General features: G+C 39.1%; 1 protein-coding gene across 1 annotated transcript in view; it reads right to left on the bottom strand.

Annotated features, from left to right (window-relative positions):
- The window catches only part of Marchf3 (membrane associated ring-CH-type finger 3), a 144662-nt gene that overhangs the window by 104632 nt on the left and 22639 nt on the right, over nt 1-17391 (bottom strand). The gene's annotated exons all lie outside the window — the stretch shown is intronic.

Genomic DNA, 17391 nt, shown 5'->3' with positions numbered 1-17391 from the left:
TTTTGTAGTAGATTAAGGCATATGACATTTCTCAATGGAAAGGTGTATATACAAAAAATATATACTGAAATGATGCCTCTCTCTCTCTCTGTCTCTCTTTCTCAATGTAGGCGTTGTTACATTTCATCTAGTCATTTAATTAACCACAACTTGATTCTTGAAAAGATGCAACTTAGGAGGTAAGTGGGAGAGAGGAACAGCTATATGTGCTATTAGTGAATTATGCAATTGATTTTATTTGGTGTTTTTGTATTAATTTAGAGCATGTATGTCTTTTTTGATATAGATTTTTTTTTTTCGGTACTGGGGAGTGAACACAGGGCTTTGCACAGGCTAGGCAGGCACTCTGCTGCTGAGTTACATCCCCAGTCCTGTACGGATGAGCTTTCAGGAGTGATGGGAAAGCTCTGGTTCTGAAAATACACAGTACATTTTGATTCTTAAACACACTTTTGCTGGGAGAAAAACTGACCTTGGGAGCATTTTTCATGCCTGACTTGATTTGGTTCCTGGGTATGCAACATGCAAGAGACAGAGTGGGGTAGAATGATTGTCCAAGGAAACTTAGATTCTCACAAAAGAAAGAGATAGTTTAAATCATTAGCAGAACATGCCCTGCATGAGTCCACTGTCAACCTAGCTAATGGTACTAGGATTTACAAAAATATGGTCCTTGTCAAATGTTCCCCAAGGATATGTACAGCATACACTATAACATATGCAAAATAAAGAGCACAGAATTAGGAGTCAGAAGACCTGGAGTATGTAGCAGACTTGAAACTAAGGTGTATGACCTCAGGCAAATTATTGGACATTTCAGACACAGCCCAAGTCTCCTACCTACAAAATGGGATTAAATATGCCTGCCACCTCCCTTCTCACAAGCAGCCATCAAATGTGAGCAGCAGAGGATGTAGCTCAATGGTAGAGCACTTGTCTAGCATGTGCAAGACCCTGAGTTCAATCCTCAGCATCCCTGCAAATAAATAAATAAATAAACCCCAAAGAACAAAAAATGTGAGCAGTAAATGAAATATCAGAAATTAAACATTCAAACTTCTAAAGTGCCATATTAAATTATGCCATTATTATACAAAGCTAAAGAATTTTTAGAGAACTTAGATGTATTAACAAAACATTTGAGTTCCTAATTTGAACACAGTATTGCTCTAGAAAATAAGCCCCTTGAATATCTGTTTACTTTACAATCAAACTCATATTATGAAGATTTTTAAAACTGGGTAGACTTAGGTCCAAAAAAAAAAAAAATAGAAAAGAAAGCAGTTCCACTTATTTAGGTTATAGCAAATAAAATGAATATGTAAAAAAATATCAAACAATTACAATGCAATAAATGTCTAAGAATCAACACTGTTGAGCTCTTCGGGAGTACATATAAAGCAAGTAAATTTTTAATCTCAAGAAGACTGTTGGTCCATGCCTGTGTTTAGAAGGGGCACCTGATAAACAACTGGGTTCTCTTTAACGACTGAACTTGGTTTTATTAGAAGTAGAATGAGTACAAGCCTCAGTCTCCCTATACTCTTATACAATGATACTAAAGGGGAAGGATGTCACATTGAAGAAACTGGAAGAAGAATATCAGGAAAAGAAGAGAGAGTAAACAAAATTCTGCAGGTCAAGAAGAGGACAGCATTTAGAGTAGATGATGGTTTTGTGTCACATCAGCTGGGCTATGGGGCCCAGGTGTTTTTAGTTAGACACTAGCCTGAATGTTGAGTGAGGTATAGGTGGAGGGAGATTATCATCACTATCAGCTGTCTTCAAGTTGAGCCGACTACCCTCATCCAATAAGCTGAGGCCTAAAGGGCCAAAACTGAGGTTTCCTGGGGAAGGAATTCTGCCTGAAGCCTGCAGCATAGAAAACAAGAATTACTAATCAATGGGTTAAAAATTTCAGTCAAACAACATGAATATTTCCTAGAGATCTGCTGCACAGTATTGTACCTATATAACTATATAACAGTAATGTATGGTATACATTACTGTATATAACTATATAACAGTAATGTATGGTGTACTGAAAAATTTGTCAAGAAGGTAGATCTCATGTTGTGTTTTTGCAATAATAATAATAATAATAATTTGAAATAGAAATCCTGCCTGCTGTCCAGTTTACTTGCCTGCCCTAGGGCATCAGGACCCGAAACTGCAACATCAACTCTTATCTGAAATTGTGGCACATCTGCCCACCCAGTGGATCTTGAGCTACCCAGCACCCACTACCAGGTAAACTGGAAACAAATATTTTTCTCACTGTCTCTTTCTTTCTGTTTTTCTGCCTCTCCCATTTTGTCTCTCTGTGGAGAAAACTGACTGGCACTGAAAGAGTATATAAAGACTCAAATACTCAGGAAAAAATTGGGAAGGTGGGAGGGTGGGAGTAAGCTGCTTGGTCAAGTTCCCCTAAAATTCCAACACTGACTGCAGCAATGGAGACTGGGATTTCAAAGAGAGAGGGGACTTGAAAGCTGTCTGAGGTTCACTGGCCTGGGGCACCCCCCCTTTCTCCTCCCAACTCTGGCCTTAGCTGCCTTAGGTCCCTGCACTGTGATGGGAACCCACAATTGCACTTGTGGCAGAAATATCAGAGAACTCTTTATCTACAAAGAAATTTAAAAACTGCTTGGAAATTGTACTGTAGGTAAGACATTAATATTAGGGGAAGCTGGGTGAGGGATATACAAAAACTCTATTACTTTTGTAACTTGTCTCCATGTCTAAAATTAGATCAAAATAAAAAGTGAAAACTGGAGAGAATTAGGAGGGCCAGAATATGTGCCTACACTCTAGAGTAAAGCACACTCTCCTTGACATCTGCCCTGCCCCCCACACCCACGTAAACCTCTGACTAAAATCCAGCCTACTCTCTGTTGATCCTAAAGCGAAACTACCAGGAGACAGCCCCCCACACCTATCAAGGTTCCACAAAGACTTCCTATTCATGGGCAGCAATAACAGGAAATCAGATCTACATATAGAACAGCAGGGGAAATCCACACCATCTATTAAGAAAAATAAGACTCAGTCCTTTGTTCTTAAATATGGATGGATAACCAAAGTTCACTACCCATATTTAAAAACAAAATGCAAGCCTCAAAGAGAAAAGTCAAGTAATTAAACATGACATCTGACTCTTAAAGAAACAGACAATTGAGAAAGCATGAAAAGTTTAAAGAGAACTCGGACTCCACTTCCACAGGGATTATTAATATTTTCATCTAATAGACTGGAGAGTCGAGAGACATTACCTGAATCCACAGAACAAATAACTGAGGCTTAAAACTATTATTTTAAGATACCAAGATCATCAGTAGAATGATTAAGATAACAACTAGCAACTTAGGGACAAGGGTAATGTAAGTGATTGAAGAGCAAAAAGGCAACAGCATGTAAGATTACTATTATTATTATTAACCCATTAAGTCAGTCACTACCTGAACATCTGCTCCCAAAAGAAATTTTGTCCTGGGAAAGGGAACCGTGATTTTTCATTCTAAGCATTTGTGTGCTTATAATTTTATTTCTTAACCTATGCTTATGTTTTCACAAAAAATTAAAAGGAAGAGAAATTTCTTCAAAAACATTCTAACAGGTATGAAAGAGGAGATTTTTAAATGTAGGTAACTCTCACAGATATTACCAACACTTGATGGAAGAAGGAAAACATCTATAATAATAGAATTAAAGGGGAATAATTTCAAATGCAGATTTAGGGGCTCTAGCAGCAGGAAAATTTGGAAATTTCTACACTGACCTCTTTGTCAGAAAGCAAAGAAATATTTTTTAAAGAGGAAAATTAATCAACAATTTAGTTGCGCTCCTCTTTCCCCTGATGCGGCAATCTCATCAGCGTTATGAGTGCCAGTTAACTGTAAATCTAAATGCAAAAATGGACCGGTAACTTTACAAGCTGGGGCACAGATTCATCTTGATGTCTTCCTTTGGCTGAGTGAGATTTGTGGAGTGTTCAGTTCTGTGATCTAGCAAACCATAAATTGTAAGGCTTGTAGAAAAAGGGACTGTTTCACTGATAGTAGTAATATGAATAAATTAATTATATGCTTAAAGCACATCAAGATAATTATGAACAGCTTCCTATTATATTACACACTGATCCTCAGTGTCTTCTGCAATCATATCAACTTGCCTTTATTAAGAAGTGGCATGCAGGCTTCTTTCATTATTGCATTTCTCCTCCCTGCATCCATTATCACTGCATTCTTTTCCTTGGCAACTGTATTCCTGAGCCTGATCAAATGTCTGGCTTTCTGAACTCTCCATATGCCTAGCAGGAATGCTCAAAGATACTTCCATTCACTTACTGCCTTTCTGAATTGATCTACAGGGTCTGTCAACTGGGTCTTCGTCAGGCCATGTGGAATATACAAAGTTGAACAATTTACTTGGGCTACACACACTAGTAGTCTGGGAAAATAATTTACTGGGCAATAAAAGGGAAAGACATCCTGTGGGCTTGGCTAATGCCGAGTGAACAGTTACAAAACTGCTGGGTGCTTGGGGGTATTTGGTACCTGTGATTGTTTTCCCCCAGTTTCTCTTTGCTCTCCCATTCTGACAACTCAGCTCTAAAAAGTTCACCTGCAGTCAAATCTGTAGCTGGAAACAAAACAAATTTCTTCATCTCAAGACCACAGGATATCAGACTTCTGGGTCTTTACCACCCTATCCAAAGTGACATTCATAAGAAGAATGTCAATCAGCCTGCAACACAAGCACTCCCTGATGATGCTGCAAACCCTTCCCAAGGCTCCTTCTAGAAGGCAGCCTGGGGAAGGGGAGCAGGAGCACTGTGACTGATAGGCAGGCGCCTGAACGGACATTCCCCTGAAGCAAAGTCACACAGAAAATAATCATTTTCCGTTTGTTTTCTCATCTGCTTCCTATTTTGTTAAAGTGGAGTTGTGAGTGAAATACAAAAACTCCACTGGGTTTCTCGTGCCCTTGGCTGAATGTTTTCCTTAGTCAGGATCCTTTAGTTAATTCCTGCTTAAGCGCTATGAGTTACTGCTTCCTGGAGGTTACTGCCCAGATTTCCAGGTGGGGGTGCTGATACAGTTACTGTAGTACTCTGAAGGTTACCAAGGGACATCAGAGGTCCTCAAGTCACTGATTCTTTTTTCTTCCTGTTTTTGACAGCAATCCAATTGGATTCTAAAGCAGATCGCCATGACCCATAACAGGCCACAGGCAGATGAGGTCTTCACCACATAGCCTTTGCACTGCTTTCTCTGTTCAGTACAAAAGATGCTGACTGCAGCAATAGCCAGGCAGCACACAGACACATCCCTTTGGAATTAGGGCCAAAGTTCCAAGGCCAGGTGTAGAAGCCAAGTCTATAATCCCCTATTTCAACCACATGAAATCTAGATGATAAGAAGCCTTGCAAGCAAAGCATCTCCAGTGGTCAGAATCTGAAAACAGATGAGAAGCCAAAGGAAGCAGTTACTGGGCAATTGAGAATTTGAACAAAACTTGGAAATACTGAGTACAGATATGTCCATCTTCAGGTTTCCAATACACAACATTATCAGATGCCATCAACACTGGGTGTTGCCTGAAGGGCCTGGGAAATCACTATGTGGCCCAGTAGATTTTCTGAGCTTATCGGCAAAGCTGCTCTAATCTCCCCTGAATATCAGGGCAGACACTTGCCAAGCAGTCAAACACTCACTTTAATCGTTTTCAGGCAAGAAAATAAATATTTCTGTATATAAACAAAAAGCTTAACCCATTGAGATGGGGTCTACATCTCTATTACACACCTCTCCCTTCTTCTAAATCACCTGCAATCGAGGCAGAACAACCCAATCAAAACCCTTAAGTGACTTTCAATCTACCTAAAGCATGTAATCCTATTGAAAGGATCTAAAATGGTGTAGATGTAACCTTAATTCTAGACCTTTAAGTTCTCATGAATATTGTAGGAATGCAAAATAGTTCAGCAATTTGGAAAATGATTCAACAGTTTCTTACAAGAGTTGAACATACATCTGTCATTCTACCCAGTAATCTCATGGTTTGGTACATAGGTATAAGAAATGAAAACATAAGTTCACACAAAAAATAGTATATGAATATTTATAGTGGCTTTACTCATAATGATCCAAATATGAAAACAATTCAAATGGAAGAAACTGCTTGAAATCAAACAAAAATTAAACTGGTGATTAAATCAATCAACATACCCCAAGAAATATTACTCAGCAAAAAAAAGCAACTAATTAGTGATATACACACCAATATGAACAGATCTCAAATGGCTATATATTTTTATTCCATTTATGTGACATACTGAAAAAGACAAAACTAGAGGTCCAGAAATCAGGTCAGTGGTAGGCAGAGGCTGAGGGTGGAGGAACAGCTGACTATAAAAGGACATGAGAGAATTTTGGGGGGTGAGGGCACTGTTCCATGACTGTGGTGGTAGTTACATGACTATATGTCTTTGTCAAAATGCATAGCACTGTACTCTACGAAATTTTACAATAGGTAAGTTGTATCTCAAAAACCCTAACTTAAAAGCAAAATCTCTGTGTAAAATATTCCATGTAAGAAACAGACTTGGGGCTGGTGTGATGGTACACACTTGTAATCCCAGCCACTGGGGAGGCTGAGGTAGGAGGAATGTAAGTTCGAGGTTGCCTGTTCAAGGCCACAGGCTCAAAGCCAGCCCTGACAACTTAGCAAGACCCTGTCTCAAAAAATTTAAATAATGGGTTGGTGTAGTTTATTGTCAGAGTGACCCTGGATTCAATCTCTAGTACTGAAAAACAAAAAGGGAGAGAAGGAAGGAAGGAAGGAAGGAAGGAAGGAAGGAAGGAAGGGAGGGAGGGAGGGAGGGAGGGAGGGAGGGTCTTCGAAGACCAGATTAACTTCCCAACTCTTTTAAGACCTGGAGGCTTTCTCCTGGGTTGGGTCTGGCAACACTCCAGAAACACACGCCCTTTTACTTCTGGATATAATTAAAACAAAAAAACACTAATATGCAAATCAGTTGCACCAGTGTATCAGTATGATATTTGAGGTTTTCAAGCATGTTCTTCATGAGAGCTTCTAACATTCTGATGTGAAGGAGCCACTGGGTTTGCAGATTGCTGCACATGTTCCTGCCTAGAGTTCTAATTGCCTGGATACCACTGGTGTCATAATCATGGAGTCAAAAATTATTTCAGACTGAGTATCCAAGCCTGTCAAGTGTGTTTTCTGTGATGAAGCAAATTAATCTTATTATTCTGACTGGACATAATACAAAGAAAGGGGACTTCCTTAATACAGTGATATTTTCATAGATTATTTCTACAAAATTATTTTTTGGCAGAAAAAATACTCAGGTTTTAGACATTCAAAGTTTTTAGTTTAATATTCCATTGGATACTGTTATGGTCTGAATCTAGAATATCTTTCAAAGGTGTATATGTCGAAGACTTGGTCCCCAACATTTAGTGTTTGGAGTTTTGTTTAGAAGTGAAGCTTTGGGGAAAGGTGACCAGATCACGAGGGCTCTGACCTCATCACTGATAGATTCATAATTGGAGGACATTATTGGAGGGTGGTGAAAAGTGTAGGAGGCAGAACTTAGTTGGAGGAAGTAGGTCACTGGGAGTGTGCCAGAAGAATATTTCCCCAGATCCTCCCCACCCCGCTGCTTCCTGGCTGCCTTGCCCTTTCCTTCACCATGCCCTTCTGTCATGATATTCTACCTCACCTCAGGTTCAAAGCAATGGAGCCAACTGACCATGGAATGGTTTCCTCTGAAACTAGGAGTCAAAATAAATCTTTCCTTCTCTAAGTCATTTATCTCAGGTATTTTGTCACAGCAACAGAAATCTGACTAACACAGATGCCAAGACCATAATATACCACCTCCAGTTTGAATGGCTATGACATGAAACTAATACCTCTAGTGGAAGGCAGTGTGTGCTGTGTTATAAGCAGAGGCATAAATATACTGCTCAGGCAGCAAGGAGGGGAAATTGGAACAATCTGGGAAGATGGAATTTAAGCTGAGTCCTTGAAGGATGAATAAGATGTGAGACTCCAGATATTCCGGGTTGAGGGACTACTTTGCATACTTTGAGTTCAGATTTATTTATATCAGTCACTATTTGCCAGTATGGTAAAGCCTAAAAGTAATAGGCACTTAATTTTTTCATTTATTTACTTATTTTTTCAAATTCAATGTCTTCAGGCCTCAGGCCCCTCCAGTTTTCCATAAGTCCACTGTATCCTAAGAGAAGCACTAGGGAGGGGATAAAAATAGTTCTGAATGTTGTAGCATGGTCACAATGCTGCAGAATAGAACCAATCATCTGATTTGGTAATTAAGAAATCATTAAGCAGCTCTGACAGGAAAAATTATTTTAGCAGATAGGGGGCAGGGGATCTGATGGCAGTGGTTTGGTGAGATCCTCTTACTTGCTACAGCTTCACATATTTAAGTCACCACCTGGTCCATTACGGCATTTCAGCAGGGACCCTGGTTTAAATGTATTGATGTGGCCAAGTACCGGATTATAGAAGTTGAGTGTGAGAAAGAACAGGAAAGGAAGAAGAAGCCACACTAGATGCAGGCTTTAAGAGAGGCTGTAGCACTAGTTGTTCTCCAGCAGGGTATGTGTCCAGGATCTTAAATTCCCTCAGGGAGTGATATTGACAAAAAGTACTAATAATGTATGCAGGAAAACTACTGCTGCAGTATTATCATTCCTAATGAAAAACTGGAAATCAGCTATATGTTCATCAACAGAGAATTGCTTAAATCAATAATTGATTATTTGTACAATGGCATATAACGAAGTCAGTAAGAAAAATAAATGTGAAGAGAAAGATCTCTATAATAAATTATTTAAATTTTTAAAAAATCAGTATAGAAAAGAGTATGTAAAATAGGCTCCTATACATATTTTCAAATGTACACAAACTTATGGAAGGACACATAAAAATTATTAATGATGGTAATATCTGGGGAGTGTAAAATGAGGGTAGGAAAAAGAAAACTCAACTGTTCAACTTATACCCTTTTGTAACTATTTACTTAATAAAAGCAATCCCACAGAATTTATTGTCATCTGTTATAACATAAGGGTAATCAAAACAATATGAACAAATGTTTGAAAACTACTCCCAACAAAGGGCACCTAAAAACAAACAAACAAACAAACAAATCTGTGTTGTCTTCTTAACAATTTCTCACTTCATTGAACATTTCTAGTTGGAGACACTTTGTAGCAGAGTAATATCATTTCCTTTTAGCGTGATCCGCCCCAGTTGTTTTCGTGACTTTGTTTTAGAATGAATCTCTCCTGCATCATCTAATGTAAGTTCATGTACTCATTAAAAACAATAATACAACCCTCTATCTGCATATTCACTTGTTCATAGAGCCCACCTGCATCCTGCATCTATTTTATAAATATCTGAAAATGAGGCTGATGGGTTATACCAACACCTTCTGTACTTTGGGCCCTGGCTATAAAATATACCATTGTGGAATCTCACAAAGATCACACTGACCAGAGCGTGTTTATTTTTAACCACTGCAGATGATGATGATGGTGATGATGATGACCACATTAAATATTAAAGACTACTTCCTAATATATAGTATAAAAACAGTGGCTACTGTTCTAAAAGGACCAATGAGCACTAGAAGTTAAATTTAGCAACTATTGAAAAAGTTTAACTTAATAGGTAGTTATGAAATATTATTGTCCAATCTTCTAGCAGTGAACAATAGAACATAGCAACAAGATAAGACAAAGAGAAAGTCAGCAGATGTGATATGAATTCTTATTTCCAGGCATGGGAAAGTCAAGCAGTCAGAGAAAACTTCTTGGTGGAGCTGAGGGTTATGGTTTGGATTGATGAAGCAGAAGAAACAGTAAGCAACAAAATGAGAAGACAAGGGAAAAAAATAAAAACCAATATGGTGAGCTTTTCTCCTGACAAAGAAGGGCAGTCAATGTGGTAAGAATTCATCTCAGAAGGGAGAGTGAAAGGCTGCCCCTTACTGTACTCCTGAACCACTCCAAGATACCCTCAGCACTGGTACTGATGTGACTGGGAGCCACTGACCCAGAATGGGGGCTAAGAAACTAGATATCTCAGTGTTAACCAGTGTGTACCAAGATCAGATTGGTGACAATGAGGGGCCTCTGAATGCATTAGCACTGCCCACAGCCAGGGAAATTTGTATAACTGAGATAGAAGAAAGAGACATCAACAAAAGCAAACTGAGTCAGCCCAGAAGATTAGGTACTTACAGTGTGATGTAAGCTTTTTTTTTTTTTTTTTTTTTTTTTTCTCTTTTTAAGGATGGAATTTTCTCATCCCCCTGGGTTTGGGGATTAAGATACATACCCTTTCCAGTGGGTTGACCAAACTGAGTCTGCTTGACATATTCCTGGGAAGTTCTCTAAAGGTTCTGATTCTATCCAGCCTGGTCTCTGAGGATGTGACTCTAAACATATAGGTACTTGCCTTTTCTCAATTATGTTTCAGATCCAATTAGTACTGGAAGCAAGAAAGAACCCCCAAACCTGAATATATCAGTCCCTTTCAATCAGAAAACAGGTACCTTTCCAAAGACTTCAAAGGCTAAACCTAAGTGGATCAAGACTCATGAACTTGACTTAATAATGGGTAAACACTAACTAAAGAATTCTCTTCCTTCCCCCATGCATGCCTGAATGTGTATAAATGTATTTTAAAACAAATCCTGATTTTTTTTTCTTTGCCAGAGATAGAAAGCTTTGCCACATATTTAAAATACTATTTGATGAGAGTTCAATCCTGAGAGTCTCCTTGAAAAACACTGCCCTCTTTTTGCAAATGTTGAGGATGGAACTAAGTCTTAAGATTAGAGAAAACCACTTCCTAATCAATAGGCTTACTGTCTCTCACCATCCCTGATATTGCAGAATAACCTATTCAGTTTATTTCTTTAAATTCCAAGTTTACCCAAGTTGACTGGATACTTTATTATTTTTTTAATAAGATTATCCTTTTTTCAAATTTTTCCTCTCTTTTTCTCTTGAGAAATTATGTTAGGTCTGCAATAATTCTCTTTGTCCATTTGGTACAACTAGTCAACCCAGGCTTGACTGCTACCACCCTTGGGGAATTAACTATTTGTGCTATAGTTTAAACAAAGGCAAGAAACACTGCCAGTTATTTTGGAAAAATGATCATAATAAATAATTCTGATTGTTTATCAGTAGAAAGAGAATATCGAAGCACTTTTATTATGAAAACCATTGGAGGCTATAGGCAGCCTAAGAACAACTGAGGAAATATTAGGAGAAAAAGAAAAGAATATTACCCTGTTTCTAAAATCTCTCCTAGCTGGAATCATAAAGCAACTTTTTCAACAGCAAGAAATAAAATATCTCACAACATGGGAAATCTTAGGTCTTGGTGGATTTTTTTCTTTTAATGTTTTGTGGGTCACAAAGTAAATTGGAACTCCATGTGCAGGGGGAAGGAGGGGCTGAGGATGTACAAAGTAGCAGCTTCCAAGTGGTCTATGTGGCAGCGAGCTAGTTGCCTAACCTGGAATCAAAAGGGCCCGTCTGCTGATCAGAAAACAGAAAGCACTGACTTAGCATGGACCAGAATTATGCTCTAGTAGCTAAGAATAAAGCACAAAGTTCCTGGTCCTGTTTTAAGTCACTCCTTGGCTTTCTCCAACTTTGAGAATGTGACCCAGCTTGGATCAAGAGTGAAACCAGAGAAGCTAGGCTAGATGGGCACTGGTCTCTCTCCAACACACTTGTTCCTAGATTCAGTTCCCAGTAAAACCCATGCAAACATTCAGCATTCCACGGCTGAGGTCACACACACCAAACATCAGGTGAAGACACCACTAATGTACTTTCTCACACAAAGAAAATGGGCAGGGAGATAGGGAGGGAGAAGGTCAAGAAGAGGGTAAGGAGGAGGATGCCTCATGAATGCTTAGAAACCATCCAAGAGAAAGACAACTCACGGATACTTCTATGAATGTCAACCTGAAAAAAGCCATCTTAAGCAGCTCACTGGTTCTCCTGTTCCACTTCCTCCCTGTCAATCCCCAAAACCACACGCCCCAGCAAACTGAGAAGCTGTAAAGATTTGTGGATGAAAGAAAAAACTCCAAAATCTCTGCAAATGTTACCTAAAGACCTAAAATGATGGATTGAACTAAAAATCTGTGACTTAGAACTGGAAGAAATATCAGTGCATGCCACAAGACATCAGGAGGAAAGCATATGTGCCAAAAATTGAGAAAGGCTCCCAGAAAGTTCTTTCTCAGCAACCCCTCTCAAGGAGAACAAGCATATTGTACTTTTCAAATAATTGCTTTTCAGGTCTGCCTCCCAAATAATTCCTCAGTGAATACCTAAGTCAGCAGAACAACAGGAATTTTTATATTGATCCTATAGTACTGGCAGATCTGTGAGGTATAGGACTCAATCGGGTCAAACACATGAAATATTGCCAACCTGCAAAAGAAGTTTTTATTTAATGTAGATGATGCAGAAAATATGTCCATTTTCTTCCTTTTTCCAGATGGCAGACTTCTTTTTTCTTGTACAATGCCCATTTGTAAGACAATTATGCCCAGACTGGCGTTTGATGAGTCCATTAGAACCAGGCAGGTCAGCACAACTTCCTGGGTAGTCTGACCCCTGGGCACTGGGAGTCTGTTTACAGGACAAGGTTCTGGATGGGCTGACCTCTGTACGTCCAAGCTCCAGACTTCATCCTTCTTCTCCCAGGATCCTCTCTTCCTGACTTTCAGATTTAACCCCCACTGTTCTAGTCCTAGGCAGGAATTTACCTAATCGCCATTAGTTTCACCAGTCCATCAGTCACCTTATAGTAATGTTTCCCTGCTAACTTGGTCCCTGGTACTATGGCACTTGACCACTTCAGAAGGGAGTATTACTCCTTACAGAGTGATATATTTTAAAAACACACTATTTGTTACCAGATTATAAAATTCTCCATAAATCAAATATATGGTGTAACTTACTTGTTCAATAAACATACTAACAATCTCTTATTGTAAGACTGTTAGTGCTGAAGGTACAATAAATAAGGCACTCTCCTGGTCCTCAGAGCACTTACCCATTATTAATATATACTACACTGGATAGAAATAAGCCTACCCAATCAAAGTCATAATTTTATACATATATATATATATACACACACATATATACATATATATAATTTATATATAAATTATAGTTATATAATTTATATATATAAATATACATATACAAATAAATATACAAATTAATGATCTCAGGTAAAATTCTCACTAGTGAATTGAAAGAGGCCCATCCTTAACATCATTTAACCAGCCTTATTTGTGCTATCTCTATTCCGATTCATTTTTAGCATATCTCCCTCATTAATCTCCCTCTTTCTGTAGCCTCAAGGTATTTTAGAAACATGTTTCCTAATCCTTGGTTATTTATTTAATGCTTGTTCTCACACTCTGCCTCTCAATGCTGGAAGAAACAAAATTTGGGAGCCCAAAGTGACATGACCGATCAGATCTAGGCTGAAGAGCTCAACAGGCCCACAGCTGCTATTCGGCAGCAGAGCCTAAGATCTTGGGTCTAAGGAATCCCTACAGCTCCAAATAACCTAATTGTACCACCTGAAAGGAGTAATAGGCGGGACCAAGCAGACATAAATACTGCTTGAACGATTCTCTGTCCACACACTCATAACAGCAAAGAACACTTGATAGTTCATTTGGCTCGATTTCACCAACAGGGCAGAAAAAAGGGAATTTGAACAAAGAGGATGATTTGTGACTCTTGAGTTTGCACTTTTTAGAAGTTCTGCTGGTAGAATTATAGAAGCTTTTTAATGTTGTTGACAAAAAATGTAGAAATTTGGACTTCAGTTTTGCTCCAGTCATCTTACAATAATAGGTCAAAAAGATTCTTTTTTTTTTCACATATCATAACCTGAGTCTTCTGATCTAATTCTATATAGAACTGAACCTCACCATCGTCTATAAAATGCCACTTAAAATAGCCAATAACTCTTGATTCATTCCACCTATGAAAACCTACCTCTCTCCTATGATGCCACCATCTACCCAGGTGCTCAGCCCCTAAACTTGGGAGACATCTTGGCTTCCTTAGAACTCCTCATTCTACATATCCAATTCATTATCAAGTCCTGTTTGTTCTGTCACTTTGAAATCACACACTTCTCTCCAACTTCACTGCTATCACCTTACCCAAATCATTAGCTGGTCTCTTCTGAAATACTGTGGTAACCTCCTAATTTGTTGCCTTGCTTCCACTTTGCCCTATATAATCTATTCTCCACACAGTAGCTAATGATCAGGTGCCCATAGCTTGCAAGTAAGTCTGGGGGAATCTGGTCCCAACAAATATGACATTGTGTGCTAGACAGTGGTATAACATACAGGAAGATGAGGAATAACTTGACTCTGTCAGAACTAGTGATCTTACGGCATCACTACACTTGGAAAAGGCAAGAATGAATTATTTCATGTAGGACTGCAGGAAGACAGCTGTAATCAATTGGATGCATGCCACTTAGAACACTACAGAATGGATACTACACATAGTGACACATTCCAGAGGGTATGGAATGAGAAACAGGGAAAGACAGAGGATGAATTGAACAGACTTAGTGAAGAATGACATGGCACAAAAGGATTTAAAGAATGAAGCTGAGAAACCAATGATACCCAGCCACCAGGAAGATGTTAACTCTATCACTAGTGATCAAACCAGTTAAGAATTCCAATCAAAGAGCAAGGCCTTTAAGGGAAAAGATCTTGCATTATCTCAGCCTTGATATCATTTGTCTGGTGATTACCAGAAGACTGAGCACTGGAGATGAGGGTAATATTTAAATGTTTGTTAGCTTTCAAGTTCCTTCCCCACCACTTAAGTCTGGCCTATATACAACTGGAATAGTTTTGTGACTGTGAAAGATGTATCTATCTGCCTGTCTCTATTCTTGGTAGCTCTCTCACTGAAAAAAGAAACATACACATACACACACACACACACAAAAAAAAATCTGATGCCTGTTGTATTTGAATGGCTAGAGAAACTTAAACACATAAAAGACCTAAAGGGAAGAAATGGGCATCAAGATGAAAAGCAATTTCACTAGCCACAAACTGGAATAAACAGTTACTACGGTTAGTGAGGGTTGGTTTGTTTTCTGTACTGATTTAAAAATGCTTAGCTATTTCAGTACTGTACTGGCACTAAGATGACCATGTCAGAGGGCAAACTGTCAAAAAGCCATTTGCTGTGGACAGGACACTTTGCTCTCAGGTGAAACAGCATCACTGCAGGTTTCAGAAGGTAGCCAGGCTTTTGGCATCCCTTGTGCCTCTTTAACCAACAGAGAATCTGATGCATTCGCATACCATTTTTCTAGGTGGGTGAGCCCCTTTCTAAAACTCAGATCCTCCCATAAATCAGACATTACAAGGGGTTTAAGACGGAATTAATTTCCACCAGGCTAATGCTTAGCTGTTGTTACAATGGAGTGTGCTGGCAGAAACTCTGCCTGGAGGGAGCAATCGATAAGCAGAGTAGAGAAAAGAGCAGAAAAATGACCGCAGGTCCCACTGGACTGAGCAACTTGGGGACAAAGATTCTGTCTTATTTATCTCTTTAGCCCCAGAACCTACCAGGTGTCCAGCATTCACAAAATGCTTGTTGAACTGAACTGACAACTATAAGAAAAGAGAAAAAAATAAAAAGAAAAGGCTAAGAGGTAGAAGCTTGGTGAGAGGGGTAAGAAACTGAAGGAAAATAAGGGTTTGAGGGTACTGGAGGAGTAAATAACTTCGGGACCAGAGGAATAGAGAAATTACAAAAATTTACCCCCCAAAATGGATGGAGAATTAAATTTAAAAAGAGCATCCCACAAAAACATGACAATTATATACAGGTGTGCAAAGTATACACACATGTGCCACACAAGCACACAAACAGGATAAATAACAATGGGCAGGATGAAGGACTCACTAGAAGGATGAAGGGCAGAGGGCTCTGGGAGGCACCCTGGGTTGGTTTTAGCTCCCAGGACAGGGGAGCAAGGTGGCTGAGGAAGGCTGGGGCAGCCACTGAGGACAAACACCAACTGGAGGTGGCATGCAGCAGGGAAGCACATCCACCAGCAAGGCAGCTCCAGGTACTTAACTCCAGGCGCTTTCCTTTGATCCACAGAAACCCCATGGATGAGTCCCCTTCACTCATTCCAAAGGAGATCCCTTCTAGTCCTGTTTCCTGATATGAACCAAAATTTACCTGACAATCAACCTTGTTTTTATCATCTATATATAGCAAAGAATGATTTTCTCTCTATAAATAGGTTGTGAAACTGGGCTGTGCCTTTTGCAAACATTAAAGTAGAAATAGCCCTCACAGAGATCAATAATGCCTGCCCATTTCCCCATGCTGCTCTGTTGATTTTTAGTCCCTTACACAGAGTCCAATATCTGTAGGAAAAACTCCATATCACCTTCAGGAGTACCACCAACTAAAGACCAAGGCAGAAAAAATTTAACTTACTTTATTCCTGTCATTCTTTTTTTTTTTTTTTTTTTTTTTAAGAAATAAATTCAGACTCAGCAGGCATTTATTCTACTACCTCATTACATAGATTCAGGCCTTTGGGGAAGGAGAGTATGAAGCTTATAAAATTCCACACCTCCTTTATTACTCCCTGTTTTCTTCCATTTGCAATTTATCTAAGAGTTCAGTTCTTTATCCTACAGGCAAAAAAACATACATGTCAATGCACATAAACTCAAAGATAGAGCTTTGGGTTGCTTAGAAATAGGAAGGAGTCTGACTTTCTGCCTCACCTTCTTTTACATGTACATCATTACTTCATACATGGAAGAAACAGCTGTAAGATATCAGTGAGGACTGCCATGAGGGTCCCCAAGACATAGGTCTGTTAGAAAAAGCTACACTGCAACATATTCTGCCAAATAAAGTAACTGGGACCTGACTCTCTATAGGGGTTGCCTTACCCATCTCTGCAATTCCCAGGAGTTTAGCAAAATACCCTCGCACAGTTGGTGTCAGCTGATGCCCAAGTGAAAAACAAGTTTCTTATAAACACAAATCTATTGTGAATATTTGTTGAATTGGGGGTCCCCATGGGACTTGGGAACTTTGGGAGGGTTCTGAAAGTTCCATCTTTGTGTTTGCATCCTCAGTAACCAGACACCTGGGATGACACACATGCTCAGGAAGTCTTGATCAAAAGATTGAATTATGGACTAAACCAAGCCCTCTGGCCTTCGTCGGCTCCAACGTGGTCTTCAACTCTGCT

This window comes from Sciurus carolinensis, chromosome 6 (genome assembly GCF_902686445.1).
Source record: "Sciurus carolinensis chromosome 6, mSciCar1.2, whole genome shotgun sequence".
Taxonomy (NCBI): Eukaryota; Metazoa; Chordata; class Mammalia; order Rodentia; family Sciuridae; genus Sciurus; species Sciurus carolinensis.
Note: the sequence above shows the minus strand (reverse complement) of the source record. Positions and strands in the feature narration are given on the sequence as shown.